General features: G+C 38.6%; 1 pseudogene; it reads right to left on the reverse strand.

The window, feature by feature from the left end:
• Window positions 1-17,414: 17,414 nt before the first annotated feature.
• On the reverse strand, window positions 17,415-18,059 carry LOC130037475 (transcription initiation factor TFIID subunit 9-like; annotated as a pseudogene).
• Between the last annotated feature and the right edge of the window lie 349 nt (window positions 18,060-18,408).

Raw genomic sequence — 18,408 nt, forward strand, 5'->3', positions numbered from 1 at the left:
CGAATGCGGCCGCGCGGTTCCGGAATCTGGATTTTATGGTCTCTGAGTCTTGATCTGGGTGGAAGATGCTCGACTCCAATTCGAGTAGGCTTGGAGGTCTCGGCCCCGGAACCCGCGTGGCTTTGTCCCTCTGCCAGTACCTTCAGGTGTGCGGAGAGTGGTCTCAGCATGGTGGTGGCTGGTCCTGGAGGTCTCCGGCTGCCGTAGCCCTGGCCGGGGCGGGGAGGAAAGCTCAACCCGCTCCCCTCCAAGGGACTCCGGGAAGGAACACCGAGGCGCGGGGGCAGAGACTGCACTGCTCTCGTCCGGGATCTGGATTTTATAGTCTCTCGACCTCCAGAAGGATCCTGATTTTATAGTCGTCCGGGATCTGGATTTTATAGTCTCTCGACCTCCAGAAGGATCCTGAGATGAAATAAATATGGATTATATATGTAGGCCTTAAATTCAAAGACAATTATCCTACTAAAAGACACAATGGGAGTATTGAGATAGAGGGGAAGAGGAGAGAGGAAGAGGGAGGGCATGGAGAGAAGAAGGGGGGTGGGATAAGGAGAGTGAGAGAAAATGAGATCCATGTGAAGATTGAAGAAGATACTGTAATTATGAAATCCCAGACTACGTAATGCATAGAGTCACTAGAACATGGGAGAAACAAAGGATGAATTCTCTCCTAAAGCCCAGAGGGAATATAGCCCTACTGACATCATCAGTTTTGACTTCTGCCCTTTAGAACTGTGAGAGAATAAGTTTCTATTTAAGTCTCTTAGTTCGTGGTTATTGCAGCAGCCCAAGGAAGCAAATACAGTCATATGTAAAATTTTTAATGGAGAATTCTTGTCTTTCAGTATTTGAAAATTGGGGAATGGCTTGGGGAATGGCTCAGTGGCTCTAAGAACATTCCTTGCAGGCATGAAGCCAGGAGTTTGCTCCCAGGTGCTGGCTATACATCCACATCTTGAACTTTGCCATGATAGTCCTGATATCTGGGATGACCCACCCTTACCCCCAGGGGCTCACCAGTGTTCAGTCTCTTATACACAGCCAGTAACATTCAAACTCTGTAACTAAAGGGTATATGACCCCAGGGGCCAATACAGCATCATGTGTAAGAACTGTGGCAGGAGTGCAATACCCAGTGAACTAAAGTGGTTTAGTCCTCTGCAAATATTTCAGTCAAGCATTTGCTATTGTGGGCATCACAATAGCAACAAAAATGAAAGAAAGCAGTGGAAGACATTTGAAGAGCATTATGTCACTTTCTTCTTGCCTTTAAGTTCAGATTACAATCTGTTGTCATACAGGTGGCATGTTTTTCCAGGTAATATGTTTCTGTCTGATTCTCCTGAGATTTTGTTTAGTTTTTAGTTTTTAGAATCTAATTATGATCATATCAGCATATATTTCTTTTCTTGTTGTTGTTTGGAGTTTGCTCAGCTTCTGAAATATCGAGGATTTTTTAATTGAATTGTTGTTTGGAGTTTGCTCAGCTTCTGAAATATAGAGGATTTTTAAATTGAATCACTATAAGATACAGTTACAAAGCTTTCATGATTGGTTATCAGATGTACAACACTCCAACACTCATCTCTCCAATACCCAGTGTACATTTCCCACCACCTATATACTCTGTATCCCTGTAGCACTTTCTTCTCTCTCTCTCTCTCTCTCTCTCTCTCTCTCTCTCTTTCTCTTTCTCTCTCTTTCTATCCTTTTGGGCATTATGGTTTGAAATACAGATACTGAGAGGTCATCATGTTTGGTCCTTCACCCACTTTCAGCACATATCTGCATCCAGCCAGGGCGATCCCTTTCAATCATCATTGTCATAGTGGTCCCTTCTCTATTCCAACTGCCCTCTCCCTCAGCCTTGAGGCAGGCTTCTAACCATGAACCAATCCTCCTGGTCTTTGTTTGTACTGTCTCTGGGTGTTAGTCTCATACTATGTTTTATTTATATCCCACAAGCAAGTGTATCTCTCCTTCTGACTTATTTTACGCAGCATGATACTCTCCATGTCCATTCATTTATAAGCAAATTTCGTGACTTATTTTTTCTAACAGCTGTATAGTATTTCATTGTGTAGATGCACCAAATTTCTTTTAACTAGTTGTTTGCTCTTGGACACTCAAGTTGTTTCCAGATTCTGGCTATTGTGAACAGTGCTGCAATGAACACACAAGTGCAGATGTCATTTACAAAATATTTTTTACATTTTGAATTTTTATTTTATTTTTATAATCTTGTTCACAATAATTTACTACATTCAATATTCCAATACCAATCCCACCACCATTACATCTTACCCACTATCATTCTTTGAATTTTCCCAACCACCAACTAAGCCTGCCCCAATAGCAGGCTCTGCATAATTTGTGTTGCTTGTTATGTATAAATATCTTAAAATAATCAAAAAAGATTTCTTAGAAGAAATTGTGTGAAGGTTGTTGTATCTCATCCTGGAGCTATTGATCCCACGTATAAGGGATTGTTAATATGCTGTTACAGGCTGAACCTTGTGTTCTAATATTTTCCTAATTGAGATTGGTTAACTTCTACCTCGAATCCTATCCAATGTATGCTACTCCTGGTATCTCCATGATATAGAGTATGAGATGTCACTCCAGGAATTCTAAAATTTTTGATAAGGAGATAAGCTTCAGTTAAACTTTATTTTTATAATTTTTTATTTTATAAAGTATTTCACAATTTTCCATTACATTTCATATTCAAACACCACTCCCACCACCATTGTACCTTCACACCACCATATTTCAGATGTTTCCATCCAAAACCCCAATCCCTGGCCCAAAGCAGAACTGAAATATTATATTTTGTACTGTTTATTATGAAAAACTGTTGAAAATGCTACAAAAAGTATCCTTAGAGGAAAGAGGGTCAATATTGTTGTATTTCACCCAGGGGCCATTAAGCCCTTCTATAAGAGATCACTAATATGTTGTTAGAGATTGAGCCTTGTGTGCTTTTATATACAACACTTGTATCACTTGTCATCCTGTTGATCGTAGATTTGCTCGAGCAGGTGCCAGTAATGTCTCCATTCATCCCTGTTGCGTGCTACTGTAGCCCAATGGCATCTGCTTGCTCCAGGAACACGAAGAGCCTCAAGCCTTTTGTTCAGGGTGTTGACAAACAAATCTGACCATCTTGTAGGTGGCCGCCCACATTTACATATATCAGAAGAAAAAATATTTCCCTCTAAGATTAGTTGCCTCCTACCTTAAATTCTATCAAATGTGGTGTGGTACTCTTGGAGTATGGGTCGGGTGTGTGGTATGAAGTGTTGAGTGGCCATGAATGTGGCAATGTGGTCTGGGATTAGGTTTACTTGTGGGTGAAGCTCAGCCTGAGCGTGCGGGGAGCAGCCATGAGCATGGCGGTGGTTGAATTCTGGTGGTTTTCGGCTGCCGGGGTTGGGTCCCTTGGGGCGGGGAGGGGTCTCACTCACCCCCCTCTGGGTCACCCTAAGTGAAAAAGCCTGGCATGGGGTTCAGTGGCATGGTTATGGCAAGCATCATGTTATGCTCTCTTCTGGGAGAAGACATGCTATCTGGATGGTGGCCGATAACAAGATTATCTGGCACCAGTCAGAGGTGGCTTATGGGTGTGACTTCTGAGTTGGTGGAGTTGGTTGGGGGGAAGGGGATGGCAGAGGATCTCTTTTTCTCATCCTGTTGAACCCAGAGTTCTCAGTCACAAAGTCCCACATACCTGGGTGTTCTGGGGATTCACTCATGGGTGAGGCTTGGCCTAAGCGTGTGAAGAGCAGCTGTGAATGTGGTGGTGGTTAAGTTCTGGAGGCTTTCAGCTGCCAGGGCTGGGTCTCTTGGGTCAGGGAGGTCTCTCATCTGTCCTCCTTCTGGATGCCCTGAGAGAAACAGCCTGGTGTAGGGTCTCAGATGTCAATTCTGCTGTGTGTTTTTGGGCTCCAGGAATATATTCCCAGAAGTGGTATTTATGGGTCATATGGAAGCCCAGGGCAAGCTATCGAGAGTATCCTGCCCACACAGCAGTGCCTGGCAAGCTACCCATGGTGTATTTGATATGCCAAATACAGGAACAATGACGGGCCTCATTCCCCCGACCATGAATGAGCCTCCAATACAGTAGTGTTGGGAAAGATAAGTAAGGAGAGGATGCTAAAATCTCAGGGCTGGGATGAAAGGAGACGTTACTGGTGCCTGCTAAAGCAAATCAGTGAACAACGGGATGACAGTGATACTGTGATAGAAGCCCAATTTTTAGTTTTTTGAGGGAATGTCCATATTGTTTTCCAAAAGGCTGGATCAGTTGGCATTCTCACCCATAGTGTATGGTATTGGAATAGAGACAGACCTGCAGACCAATGGAATAAAGTTGAATATACTGACACAGACTCTCAAATATATGATGACTTAATCTTTGACAAAGAAGCAAGAAATGTAAAGTGGAACAAGGAAATCCTCTTCAATAAGTGATGCTGGGAAAATTGGACAGCCACATGAAAGAAAATGAATTCAGACCTCTGTCTAATGCCAGCCACAAAAATCAGACCAAAATCGATTAAAGACCTCAATAGCGACCTGAATCCATAAGATACATGGAGGAAAATGTGGGCAGAACTGTCCATGACATTGAGGCTAAAGTCATTAAACATTAAACACCAATGACCAAGCACGTGGAAGCAAAAGTAAATAAATGGGACTACATTAAACGGAGAAGCTTCTGCACCTCAAAAGAAATGGCGATTAATATGCAGAGACAGCCCATGGAACGGAAACATTAGCTTTTCAATACCCATCGGATAAGTGGTCATTATCCAATATATATAAGGCACTGTTAGAATTTTACAAGAAAAAGATCCTCCAACCCCATCCAATAATGGGGAGAAGAAATGAGCAGAAACTTCCTCAAGAAATACATATGGCCAAAGGCACATGAAAAATGCTCTACAACACTAATCAGGGAGATGAAAATCAAAACAACAATGAGATATCACCTCAGACCACAGAGACTGGCACACATCAAAAAGAACAAGAACAACCAGTGCTGGCACAGATGCAGGGAGAAGGGAGTGGAATGTAGAGGATTTTATCTTTCAGCAAACTAGGAAAGACAAACCATCATTTATTTCCCTTTTAGCTTTGCTCTCTTTTCTTTCCTTCTGAAATTCTGATTCAAATGCGAACTCTGTTTTGCCCAACAGATTTCTATATTCTCTTCACACTTTAAAAATTTTTTCTGTTGTCAGGTTCTATAAATTAATATTTTAACAGCATTAGAAGCAAATTCTTTTTAATTTTTTTGTTTTGTTCTTTCATTTTTGTTTTTGGGACCCATCTGTGATGCTCAGGTTTACTCCTGGCTCTCCACTCAGGGATCATTTCTGGTGAGCTCCGGGGACCATATGGGATGCCAGGGACAGAACCCAGGTCTGCTGTGTGCAGGGTCAAATGCCCTACCTGCTATATTATCACTCTGACACTGCAAGTTCTTTTATTATTATTTTTGCTTGTTTTGGTTGGGGGCTATACAAAGCTGTGCTCAGTCATCACTTCAGGCTCTGTGCTCAATGATCATTTCTGGAGTACTGGGCAACCATATGTGGTGCCTGGGATGGAACTGAGACTGATCACGCACAGTTAAGATCAATCTCTCGAGATAAGTGACTTTTATTTTAAAATTAGATCTTGAGAGGGACAGAAAAATAGTACAGAGATTTATGCACTTAGATTTCATGCCCCTGGTTTGATACTCAATATCATTTGAGAATCACCTAAGTGAATCCTGAGAACAGAGCCATTAGTAAGCCCTGGGCACCTAGATATGTGGCCTTTAAACCAAAGAAAAATTAAGTAAATACATAAATAAATAAAACAAATAAAACAAATAAAACTTATCTTTAGTTACAAATGAATTGGTAATTGTCCTGGTAGCATTGTAGCACTGTAGCACTGTCCTCCTGTTGTTCATCAATTTGCTAGAGCGGGCACCAGTAATGTCCCCATTGTGAGACTTGTTACTGTTTTTGGCATATCGAATAAGCCACGGGGAGTTTACCAGGCTCTGCCTTGAGGGCAAGATACTCTCGGTAGCTTGCTGGGCTCTCTGAGAGGGACGGAGGAATTGAACCGCGTGCAAGGCAAATGCCCTACCCACTGTGCTATTTGGTTTGGTGGCCACATCCAGCTGTGCTTAGATGCTGCTCCCTGCTTTGTGCTGCTCTCTGCTTTGTGATAAATGACTGATCATACCTGAGCCTACTGAATGCAAAGCATGTAGCCCTTTGAGCTATCACACCAGTCCCTAACAAATATTTTGTTGTTTATAAAGGCAAGTTCAAATCAAATTACAAAAAGTATGATTAGCTTATGCATGTATATGTTGCAACAAAGAGCACAGCTTATTTATTTTTGTTTAATCACTCAGAAATCAAGTCAAATTATAGATTTTCTATGGATTCTTAGTATTGTCCCTTTACAGAACTATAGTGCTATAGAGACAGTGATTTTGTACAGTCATAAAGTGTGTAAAGTTTCTTAGTGTCTTTAGGTAGTTTTGAAACACTTGAAACAACACTTAGTATCAATATTTGCTTTCCATAGTCTTTGGGGTTTTAGTTCTGTTCCTTAAATTATATTCTGAAACTTCTCAGTGTTATTTGGCAGAGTTTTGTTAGATGGTGCAATCTTGCAGGCAATTTCATAATCCTTTAAGCTTTCTAAGTACAATGAGAGTTGACAGAATGCTGTCCCAGATGCATGCAGCTTTATTCTTTTATTAGCACTGTTTGTAACATATGATGTCAACCATTCTAGTGAGGTTCTCAATCTTCTTTGACTTTGTCCCCATCATATCTTATTTTGTCCCCTGGCCCCCATTCTATTGGCCCCAAGTCTTATGCCATGTTCTGCTGTTTCTTTAATTTTTAGCGGTAGCCCCCTTGGGATATCCTAACTGCTGCAAATAGTTTCTTTTGCCATTTTCTTTTTTTCTATTCAGTATGCAATAGACATTTTTAAGCTATCCTAATTTCTGGATCAGTTCCATTTTTATGTCTTCAAATTCACTGATTCTATTTTCCATCATATCTACCCGACCATTTAGGTTCTGCTGTGATTTTCTAAACTATTGTTATAGTATTTTAAATTCTATTATTTCCATCATATGCTTAAAAATCCTCTTTGCTGAGATTTTCTAGTTCTTTTCATTCATTTTAAGAAAATTGGTAACACTTGTAGTACTTTCAAAATTCCCAGCTGCTTAAAAATCCTTTTTAGATAGTTTCAGCAACCATTTTATCCCAATATCCCAATCAGTTGATTGCTTTGACATGAAAGTTCTAATGGTATGACAGGTGATTCCGTTATCCTATCCCAAACACTTTTTCTATTAAAGATTCTGCATTGTAGCACTGTCCTCCCATTGTTCATCGATTTGCTCGAGTGGGCCCAGTAACGTCTCCATTGTGAGACTTGTTGTTACTGTGTTTGGCATATTGCATTCTTCATGGGTAAATTGCCAGGCTTTGCCGCGCGGGTGAGATATTCTTGGTAGCTTGCCAGGCTCTCCAAGAGGGGTGGAGGAATCGAACCCAGCTTGGCCGGGCCAGTGGCTTGCAAGGCAAATGCCCTACCACTGTGCTATCGCTCCACATTCTATTAAAATTTTACTTTATCATGTAGTCACTTTTTAGGACTGCAGATTCCGGCCCAGTTGGTTCTAGGTTCTAATAGCAGTTTAATTTTAAAATGTTTGTGATGGTACATTGTTTTTGCTTGATTTATTCAGTGCCACCAGGACCCCACTGATGCTGCTCAAAGAATGAGTTCTCCGTACTAGATGCTAGGCCACCACTAATCTTGGGGAGTTTGGCTTGGCTCCATTCCTTCTTGGGAGGTGAAGAGATTTTCTTAGGTCAGGAATTTATTATGGCCAAACCCCTTCCATAATAGAGTTTAGTGGTCATCTTGTGTCTCTGAGTGGGTTAAGGGAGACACAGGCTAGGAAAATAATGAAATGTTGGCTCAGGTTTGCTGATGTGAGATCCCTGCCAGTGCTTCTATCTCTCCCCATTTTCTTTCCCCCGTGTTATGATTGAGAATAGGCTCTTACAACTTAGAGAGGAAAGGGTGTTCTTGGACATTTATTTTCAGTGACATGATGGGCATTACATTTCTAATAAAGCTGGAAGTTCATATGGTTGTGTTTGTAATCTGTTTGATCCATAGGAGGAATGAGCCTGTGCAATCTAACTTCCTTTGCTAGCTTGAGTCAGAAAATGTGAGGTCTAGGTTCATCTTTTTATGTTAATTGGAGAAATGTGGGACACATTACTGATTGTTATCTCCCGAATTCTGAACTTTTGAACCAGTTTGTCACTGTTAAGAGTCCTCCTTTGCTTGCCTTTTAAAAACTATTTCCAGTATTTTAAAAATGTATTCCAATCAAATATATTTTAGTATTTCTAAGATAGACAGGGGCATACAGGGAGAAATAGGTATATGGCATCTTATTTGGGCCAACAGTCTTAGGTAAACTTTTTATTCGATATATCATGTGCACACTTCACCCCTCTCGGAGAGCTCGGCAAGCTACCAAGAGTATCTTGCCCACATGGCAAAGCCTGGCAAGCTACCCATGACATATTCAATATGCCAAACACAGTAACAACAAGTTTCGCAATGGAGACATTACTGGGCCCGCATGAGCAAATCAAAGAACAACATGAGGACAGTGCAGTGCTATTATGTGCACTAAATTATATATCTCACCTCCAACTTCTCACATGCTCTCTCCTTGTGTGTGTTTCTGAGTCTCTTACTCATAATGACATTAGCCATTTTGTATTAAAGTCTTCCCAATTTCCAATGGATATTAAATAATTACAAATTCAGTGACTCTGTTTTCAAATTCGGTCACATTCTAGGCTACTAAGGGTTAATGTGATTTTTCTCCTATGAGATGTTACTGGTGCCTGCTTGAGCAAATCAATGAACAACAGGAGGATGGTGCTACACTGCAGTGCAGATGACAGTATGTAAACTGGAACCTAGTTCAGCAGGTGGGGATAGCAGATCAGAACTCTCAGTGTCATTCTGCTTCTCTAGGTTAGCTCTTACCTTTGTCTCTGGAAAAAAAATAAAATACCTTTCTGTTTACAGGGAAGACTATTATTTTAGTCATTTTTTTCTCACATTGCATTTTAGTTTGTAATGTAGCTATAGCATTTTATGTGTTCAATTGCCACATATGACTAGTTGCAACATATTAAACAGTGTAGATATATGCTACTTAAACTCAGTGATTTCTGGTTGGGTCTTCATTACATCTTTCAGTAAGCACAAAGGCAAATATTTACTAAACCCCATCTTCTAGACTTCTTACTTTCTACCCTGACATGGTTTTCAGTTTCATGCCTGCTCTTAAACTCTAGATTGGGGTTTTACAAGAACAATAATTATACTTGTCAATCATTTCTTTACCAAATCAGAAGAACAGCACATGAAAAGAGTCTAAATATTCTTTAAAATGCTGCATTTTATATGTCTATATAGGGTATCTCATGATTTATTGTATCTTTTTGCTACAGTGTTTATTTAATTTTCACAATGAAGCTGTGAGATTTTCCAACCAGTGTTTCCATTAACTATGTAGAATCCCTGAGGTGACAACACATCTAAAACTAAAATTATAATACTGCCTTACTTTCTATTGTGTATTTCTATTTTCTAGCGCTTCAAGAGGATTGTTTTGCCATCTCTATGCCAGTTTATCTACCTTTAATTTTTCTCCTCTCTCATGCTAATTAGTCACAATCCTGCTGAGTTGACCTTTTAAATCTTTCTTAAGTTTAAGTGTTTTTTTTTTTTACTTTTAAAAAATTATCTTAAAGGGAGCTCAGATAGAGAAGGGAACACCAAATAAAGGGTGTTGGGAGGATCCTCCCAGGATGGGAGAAGCATGCCGAAAGTAGACTACAGACCAAACATGATTGCCACCCATTGCCTCTTTTGCAAACCACAACACCCAATAAGAGAGAGAGAACAAAAGGGAATGCCCTGCCACAGAAGCAGGGTGGGATGTGGGGCGTGGGGAGTGGGAGGGATACTGGGATTCGTAGTGGTGGGAAATGGGCACTGGTGGAGGGATGGGTATTTGATCATTGTATAATTGAAACCCAAGCACAAAAATTTGTATTAAGTCTACAACTGTACCTCATGATGTCTCACTAATAAAAATTTAAAAAAATTATCTTGATAAATCATGCCCATATAATTTTATGTCTTAACTATTGTACCATCCTTGTAGAACATCTGTCTCCACACTGGTCCCTAGTTAACCTTTAATCTTTCTAAAACATAAATATGTTGATGACATTTCCCCATACACAATTTGAATGACTGTTTTTTAGACCAGCATTTCTCTAAGTTTCAGTTTAGACACTCTGCATCTAGTTCACACAATAAGTCTAGGGTCCCAGGTTCTATATTTTGAAAGGTGATGATGATATTACTTGTCTATGAACCAAACTTTGAAATTAGTGCCTGGAAGGTAAAATATGCCTTAGAATGGTATTTCTCAAACTCTTCAGATCTATTCTCAAATTCTCAACCTTAAGAGAAAAAGTTTTCCATTTATATCCAATAAATCTAAGCTGCTATTTACTCTCCAAGTCATTCATTTTTGGCATGTGCAAAAAAGATTCATTTGTGCTGAAACATTAACATTAAAAATTCCAGTAACTTTCTGTTCCAACTCAAGACCCATCCAGAAAGAGACTTTTAGGATTAGACAGGCCATAGATTTCAACCTCAGCATCCATTCTGCCCTCTTGTGGCTCTGGTTTTAAATAAATCCAAGGGAATATTTAGTAGTCTTCACAGTTCTATTATCTGGTCCATTTCAGTCTAAGGTGGGATTGGATTGGGTTGAAAGAAGAATTATAGGACCTACATAACAAAAGCATTGGGACGGCTGTTTCCAGATTCTGGTTCTTGTGAATAGCACTGAAGTGAACATTGAAGTGCAGATGGCATTTATACTGTGTGTTTTTGCTCCCCCAGGGCATATTACCAGAAGTGGTATTGCTGGGTCATATGGAAGCTCAATTTCTAGTTTTATGAGGAATACCCATATTGTTTTCCAAAAAGTCTGGACCAGTTGGCAGTCCCAACAACGATGAAGGAAAGTCCCTTTCTCCCTGCATTTGTGCCAGTACTGGTTGTTCTTTTTGATGTGTGCCATTTCTGTGGTATGAGATGATATCTCACTGTTGTTTTAATTTGCATCTCCCTGATGATTAGTGATGTAGAGCATTTTTTCATGTCTTTTGTCCATTTGTATCTCTTCTTTGAGGAAATTTCTGTTCATTTGTCTCCTCACTTTGGATGTGGTTAGATTTTTTTCCTTGTAAATTTCTACCAGTGCCTTATATATCTTTGATACTACCCCCTTATCTGATGAGTATTTATTTTATTAATAATTTTTCCTATTCCATGCGCTGTCTCTATATCTTGATAAATTTCGTTTGAGGTGCAGAATATTAGTTTAATGTAATCTGAACTATATACTGAAAGTAGGTAAAGGGACAAACATGATAACCTCTCAGTACCTGTATTGCAAATTATAATGCCCAAAAGAGAGAGGTAGGGGAAGAGAGGGTGAGAGGGATACAAGAGAGTGAAAGTGAGATGGAGAAAGAAGACGGAGACAGAGAGAGCATGAGAGAAGGGGGAGAAAGAAAGAAGGAAAGTGCCTGCCTTAGAGGCATCCTGAGGGAGAGGGGTGGTTGGAGGGAAACTGGGAACATTGGTGGTGGGAGATGTACACTGGTGGAGAGATGTGTGTTGGAACATTGCATGACAAACCCAACCATTAACAGCTTTGTAACTGTGTATCCCTCAGTAATTCAATCGAAAAAATAAAAACAACAGTATTGGGAGGGCTGATTGATTGCCTGACTCCTGACAGGGTGTTCCTGATTGACTTGTGAAGTAGGTGACTGCTCCCGAGACAGAACTCTAGTCTATATTCCAAGGACCATTGTCCTCGTCACAGGCAATCCATATTATCATATTATCTGATATTGCCTAAGGTTTTCATTATTGCTCAGGACTCCTTCCTTACCATTACCAAACAGGGTATCTCTGTCAAATCCCATATCCAGTTCATGTTCCTTTATTTTCCGTATATCCCACTCCTCATACCAAACTAGTGTCCATGTGTTCACTAGTTTTCATCCTTAAATATTTATCAAGTCACTGCTATCTGCTTACTTTTATGCTCAGTATTAGAGATTGTGTTAATCAGAGATTGTGATGAAGATCTCCATCGCCCATGAACTCAATATTACAGAAAGGCAATAAGTGAGACAGAGACTTAAACAAGTAGTTAGGCAATTCTGGTGGAATGTTTTTGTTTTCTGTATTATTTTTTAAAGACAGGGAGCTTTGGGAGCCTAGCTTGTTTTACTGACCTGGGGTTTCGAAATTTAATGTACCTCAAGATTTTAATGTCTATTGTCACTTAGTATGTCTCTGATATGATTGAAATTGCCATTAAAAATATCGCATAATTTTACACATATGTGTATGTGGGGGAGCTGGTCCTGAGCACTTCGGTGGCAGTGAGGTGAAGTAACTATGTATACCATGACCATAAAAGTGAACAGAATTGTAAAGACATTGCCTTAACCATAATGATTTTAATTAAATTATTTAATTTTTTTACTTCTTAGTTATTATTGCTACTTTTATTAACAGAGACAAAATTGATCAACCAGTCCATGAGAAAGAGAAAGGTATGGATTAGTGAACAACAGGAACTCTGTTCTTGAACTTTCTCCTTTTCTGATAAATATCTATTTTTCTCACTTATGGTTCTTCATCCTGTTCACATCTCTTGGTTTCTACCATCAGAAAATATAGACTATTTTGTCACAGTTTCTGAAGAATCTCAGGGAAGAACTTGTTATCATTTCTAGACCACTCACATATGTCTAAGCAAAAGCATGGACAACTCCAACATGACTGTAGAAAAGAAGGTCACACTTCCCAGGCATGCTGGATAGATCATACATATTATCTGCTTGCTATACCTGGAACACAAACCACTACCATTTCCACGATAAAGACATGTATTACCACTCAGAATTATTAAAATAAATTAAAAATCTTGGATATTATACAAATTACTGAGCTACTCTTTTTTTAAAAAAAAATTTATTAGTGAAACACCAAGAGATACAGTTGTAGACTTACAAATTTTTGTGCTTGGGTTTCAGTTATACAATGATTGAGTACCCATCCCTCCATTGGTGCTCATTCCCCACCTCTAATCCTCCCAGCATCCCTCCCACCGCTCCACCCCCCATCCCACCCCAAATTACTGAGCTACTCTTAAAATATCTCTGGTGTTTTGGTTTTCATACTCCTAAAGCTAATTATGGCCATAGATACTTGATCAATAAATAAAAAATACTAAATTTGGAAATAAACTACTAAGTATAGTCTAGTCTTAATATTTAAACACTAGAAAATGATAATGAACTTCATTAGGTGGCATTTAAATATTTAATTTAACATTAATTATTGCTATAATAGCAAAGGTATCAATATACACCATGTTTGCAAACTGCCAATTTTGGCCTCACTTTGTTTTTCATATTTGTTTTTATTAGAACACCAATGGGCAGAGTCTGGCAAACTCCCCGTGGCGTACCAAATATGCCAAATACCAGTAACAATGATGGGTCTCATTCTCCTAAAGAGCCTTGAATATAATCTCAGGGCTAGGATGAAAGAGACGTTACTGGGGCCTGCTCGAGGCAATCGACGAATAACAGGAATAACAGAACACCAATGATATTTATCAAGTATACTATGCATAAACTATGACTATGCAATATGGAAACAACTGAAAACCAGAGCTTATAATCAGACTATTTAGTTCATGGGCCTCATTCTGATTCCTGGAAAAGTCACCTTTAATCTTTAATTTTAAATATAAACTTGTTTTTCTCCCTTTCCATTAGATAAGTATTAATTCCTCAGATTACTGAAGCTTTCCTGTGGAGTGATTCTTGAGTACAGAACAAGAAGTAAGCCCTGAGCACTGCTGAGTGTGATCCCAAACCCATACAACAATAACAATAAACCCAGTAATTCATAAGCATTGATAAATGAAGGTAGGGTAAATTTGTCATTTTTAAATCTTATTTTGTCATAATATTTTATTACTAACCACAATCTTTAATTATTTTAATGAAAGAACCCATCAGAAGAACAAACACAGATTCTTTTAAAGATCTGATTTTCTTTCTGCTTTCTCCAATTATATCACAGTAATGGTGAAAAATACACTCAAAATTATCATTTTAAAATATTTAAAAGAGTCTGTGAAAAAATGTGTCTGCATTTTAGAGTTTTTAAAAATAAAGCTGAGCAATTTTTTTCCCTTTATTTTATTTTATTTTTTTTAAAGTTGTAGATTTACAATTTTTTGTGCTTTGGTTTCAATTATACAATGATCAGATAGATACCCATCCCTCCACCAGTGCCCATTTTCCACCACCATGGATAATATCCCTCCCACCCCCATCCCCCCATCCCCCCTATCTCTGTGGCAGGGCAATCCCCTGTGTACTCTCTCTCCTTTTGGGTGTTGTGGTCTGCAAAAGAGGCATTGAGTGGCAAACATGTTCAGTCCATAGTCTACTTTCGACATGCATTTCCCCTCCTGGGAGGATCCTCCAAACATCCTTTATTTGGTGCTCCCTTCTCTATCTGAACTGCCCTTTCCTCTAGGATACCCGGCTGGCCTCTAAGTTATGGAGTAATCCTCCTGGTGCTGATCTCAGCTATTCTTGGGTATTAATCTCATACTTTGTTACTTTATATCCCCCAGATGAATGCAATATTTCTATGTCTATCCCTCTCTTTCTGACTCATTTCGAAGCTGAGCAATTTTTAAAAAAAATTCCAGTAATTTGAAATAAGTGAAGTCTTTGTTACCACACCAATGAAATGAAACTGAACAACAAAAATCTCTACACATTTTGGTTAATTGATTCTCTCTTATACTCAATGTTCCTGGGGAGAGTTGGAGTTCTTGTATCATAGCAGGTTCTCAATTTTCTATATTTGCAGGGAGTTGTGATTTCTCACATCTGACTGCTGTGACATGGCTGATCATCCTTCTAAAATCTGACCCTTCAAGTAATATGGCCCTCTGCCAGTTCTTCAGTGTCTTGGGAGAATTTCCACTTGAACCAATCAATTGGTTGCAAATGGAATTCTCTGTGAAACTTCCACTTGAGGGACTTGCGATCACATCTGCTGGGATACTCTCAAATGTGGCTTAGGGTTATTTGAGTCACATCTTTCGATTTATCTCTCTAGCTCAGTTCTAAAGCTGCCTTGACAGGTAGTTTGGTAACCCAGGTTCAAGGTTGGCACAGAAATGGAACAACCCATGTTAGAGCTCTCCTGGTGTTCATGCTAGCAGTTAGTAAGAGAGACTGTAGAGTAGCCAACCTTCACACAGATAGTACATCCCACCTTCTAATAGACTCCTCTATGCCACACACACAGCAGTCTTTCAGTCCAGTGAATCAGTAAAAAGTCCTACAATGAGTCACAAACCTTTGGAAAAGACATCCTGGAGTCATATTCATATTCCAAATATAGAGAAACTCCAAGATAATTTTCAGTCTCTCAATTCCTTCAACTTCAAAGCAAATGAAAAAAGAATTAAGAAAAAAAGGCAAAAAACTTATTTTCTAAGCTGAAATGACAACACTAGCTGAAAAGACTTTAAATCTAATGATAATAACTAGAAATATTTTATGGGGAAAGCACTGTCCCTCCATCAAGAAACAACCTGAAGGATATCCTTAGCTTTTTAAAAATACTTGTTATTAAATAATTTAATTTGTTATTAAATATAACTAGCATCAATGTAACTTTTAAAATTGTGCTTGGTTGTGAAGGCAAACAACAAAAATTATGTGGTTTCTATTTTCTACCATGGCACCTGTTAAGGAAATATATCATATTACATATTTTGTACTATATTTAAATTATACAGCTGGCCATGGGATGTTTTTCATAGAGAAAATATGGAGGCAGATAGATAACAGAAAGCAAATTGATTGCAAACAGAAAACAAAAATTACATGAATTTCAGTTGACTATGCCCAACAGAAGAAATCATTGAAAAATAATTGTAAAGAAATTGATTTAAAAACAACTTTGAAAAATTACATGAGCCCATATGGTCATAACCCACAGATTAAGAAGCTATGATCTAAACATTTGAAGACATGAATAGGGCAAATGAGATAAAAGAAACTTGAATTGTTGCTGTTTTTCTTGTTAGTGATGAAGAAACTTCTGACAATAATGCCAAGGTACCAACAATCAAATTAATAAGTGGCACTATTTACTTATTTTTTATGTGACAATTGTTTCCATGAAGTATCTCAATTTTTATTTATTTATTTAATATTATTGGATCATCAGAGATAGTTACAAGCTTTTATGTTTAGGTTACAATCACACAACGCTTAAACACCCATCCCTCCATCAGTGCATATTTCCACCACCAATCTCCCCAGTATAGCCCCCACTTTCTGCCCTCCCCCTGCCTTTGTGCCAGAAAATATTTCCCATACTTTCTCTCTACTTTTGGGCATTATGGTTTGTAATACAGATGCTGAGAGGTCATCATGTTTGGTCCATTATCTACTTTCAGCACACATCTCCCACCCTGACCGATTCCTCCAGCCATCAATTTCTTAGTGATCCCTTCTCTATTCCATCTGCCTTCTCCCCTCTGCTCATGGGGCAGTCTTCCAGTTATGGAGCAATACTCCTGGCCCTTGTGTCTACTGTCCTTGGGTGTCAGTCTCATTATGTTCTTTTATACTCCACAAATGGAAGCATCTCAACTTTAAAATTGACATTCTCTAGTTTACAGTGCAATTAATAAAGGTTCCTCTTGCACATAATTCCAACATTACACCCATCACTAATGCTTTCTCTCCTAAGGATCCCAGTTTTTAAAGGTCAGTAAAAAATATTAAGCTATTCAGGAACATCTAGCATATAAATGGAAAAGTATGGTAGTATATTTACTCATGAAATACCAGTTATTTTCTAAAACGTATATTAAAACATCCAGCATACATTTTTGATATCAGTGCAATGAGCTCAAGACCAAGCTTATATGTTGTATGCAACAAGGATATATTACCAATTACCACCATTATCCACATATCATCTACATCATCATCCATATCATTTTTATCTCTTGTTTTATTTTCAACGTGTTTGATGACTATTGGTAGTATTTTTAGGATGAAGCCATATTTGTGGCAATAAAAATGTTTTAAATTCTAGTTAATGATGGATTAATGGACTAATGGATTAAGAACATACTGAACAGTCATAGCAGGAATTGACATGTTTACAGCTGGGGTCTGCCTGAGATGGGAGCATTTGCACTGTAAACCTTTCCCCACTAAGGGATAATAGATTCCCTCATATAGTTGACACAGACAGAGTGGGACTAGTGTGCCAAGCGTAGGAGTATTTGGTTTGCTAGAAACTAAACCAATACTTAATCACAAAACTGTTATTTTCCCCACAGAGGTAGATGTTTTTTGGTGTAGAAATATAAGTCTATACATTGAAGCAGTCAAGCAGTATTTATAAGATCATAATATAGGGTTAGGATATGGTTTGATTAATGTCAAAATGGTCTGATTTCTTTACCTTGCTTATTTACAATAAAATATTTCTTGAGAGAGAAGAAAATTACTGGTCAGAGTGACACTGGTTTGCCAATCACACATCGTTTTTTATCAATAGGAGCTTTTTTATGACTTGAGTAAATCTTTGCCTCGTCTAAAATTATAGCACATTGAAAGGCAAAATTTAATATCTAATTTATGATACTTGGCTCATATTTTGTGATTCCACATCCTTCAGGATTTGTGCCATCATCTGTGAATCCTTCAGCAGGCTCTGGGAGAATCCATTTTGCCAGATGCCATGATATCTGGTGATCAGACTTCTTGAGCTAAATCACCCACATTAACATATTTCAGTTCTGCTCTTGACACTTCTCACCCAGCAGAGTTTGGAAGCAACACAGTCCTCATCATAACAACTTCAGAAAGTCCAAAACAGATACTTTGATCTTTTACATGCAAATGTAATACTCTGGTGGGTAACTCCAGGCTTTGACTCACTTTTAAATTCATCCCATCTTCCACTGCTACTATAATTATTGGTGCTTCACCCATATTGTCACTGCTATCACAATTCTTGAGCTTTATTCTGGCCATGAGTGTCCAGCTAATCCAGGGGTGGAACAGACCAGAAATGCCCGAGGTAATACCT

The sequence above is a fragment of the Sorex fumeus genome, unplaced genomic scaffold (assembly GCF_029834395.1).
Source record: "Sorex fumeus unplaced genomic scaffold, SorFum_2.1 ptg000072l, whole genome shotgun sequence".
NCBI lineage: Eukaryota > Metazoa > Chordata > Mammalia > Eulipotyphla > Soricidae > Sorex > Sorex fumeus.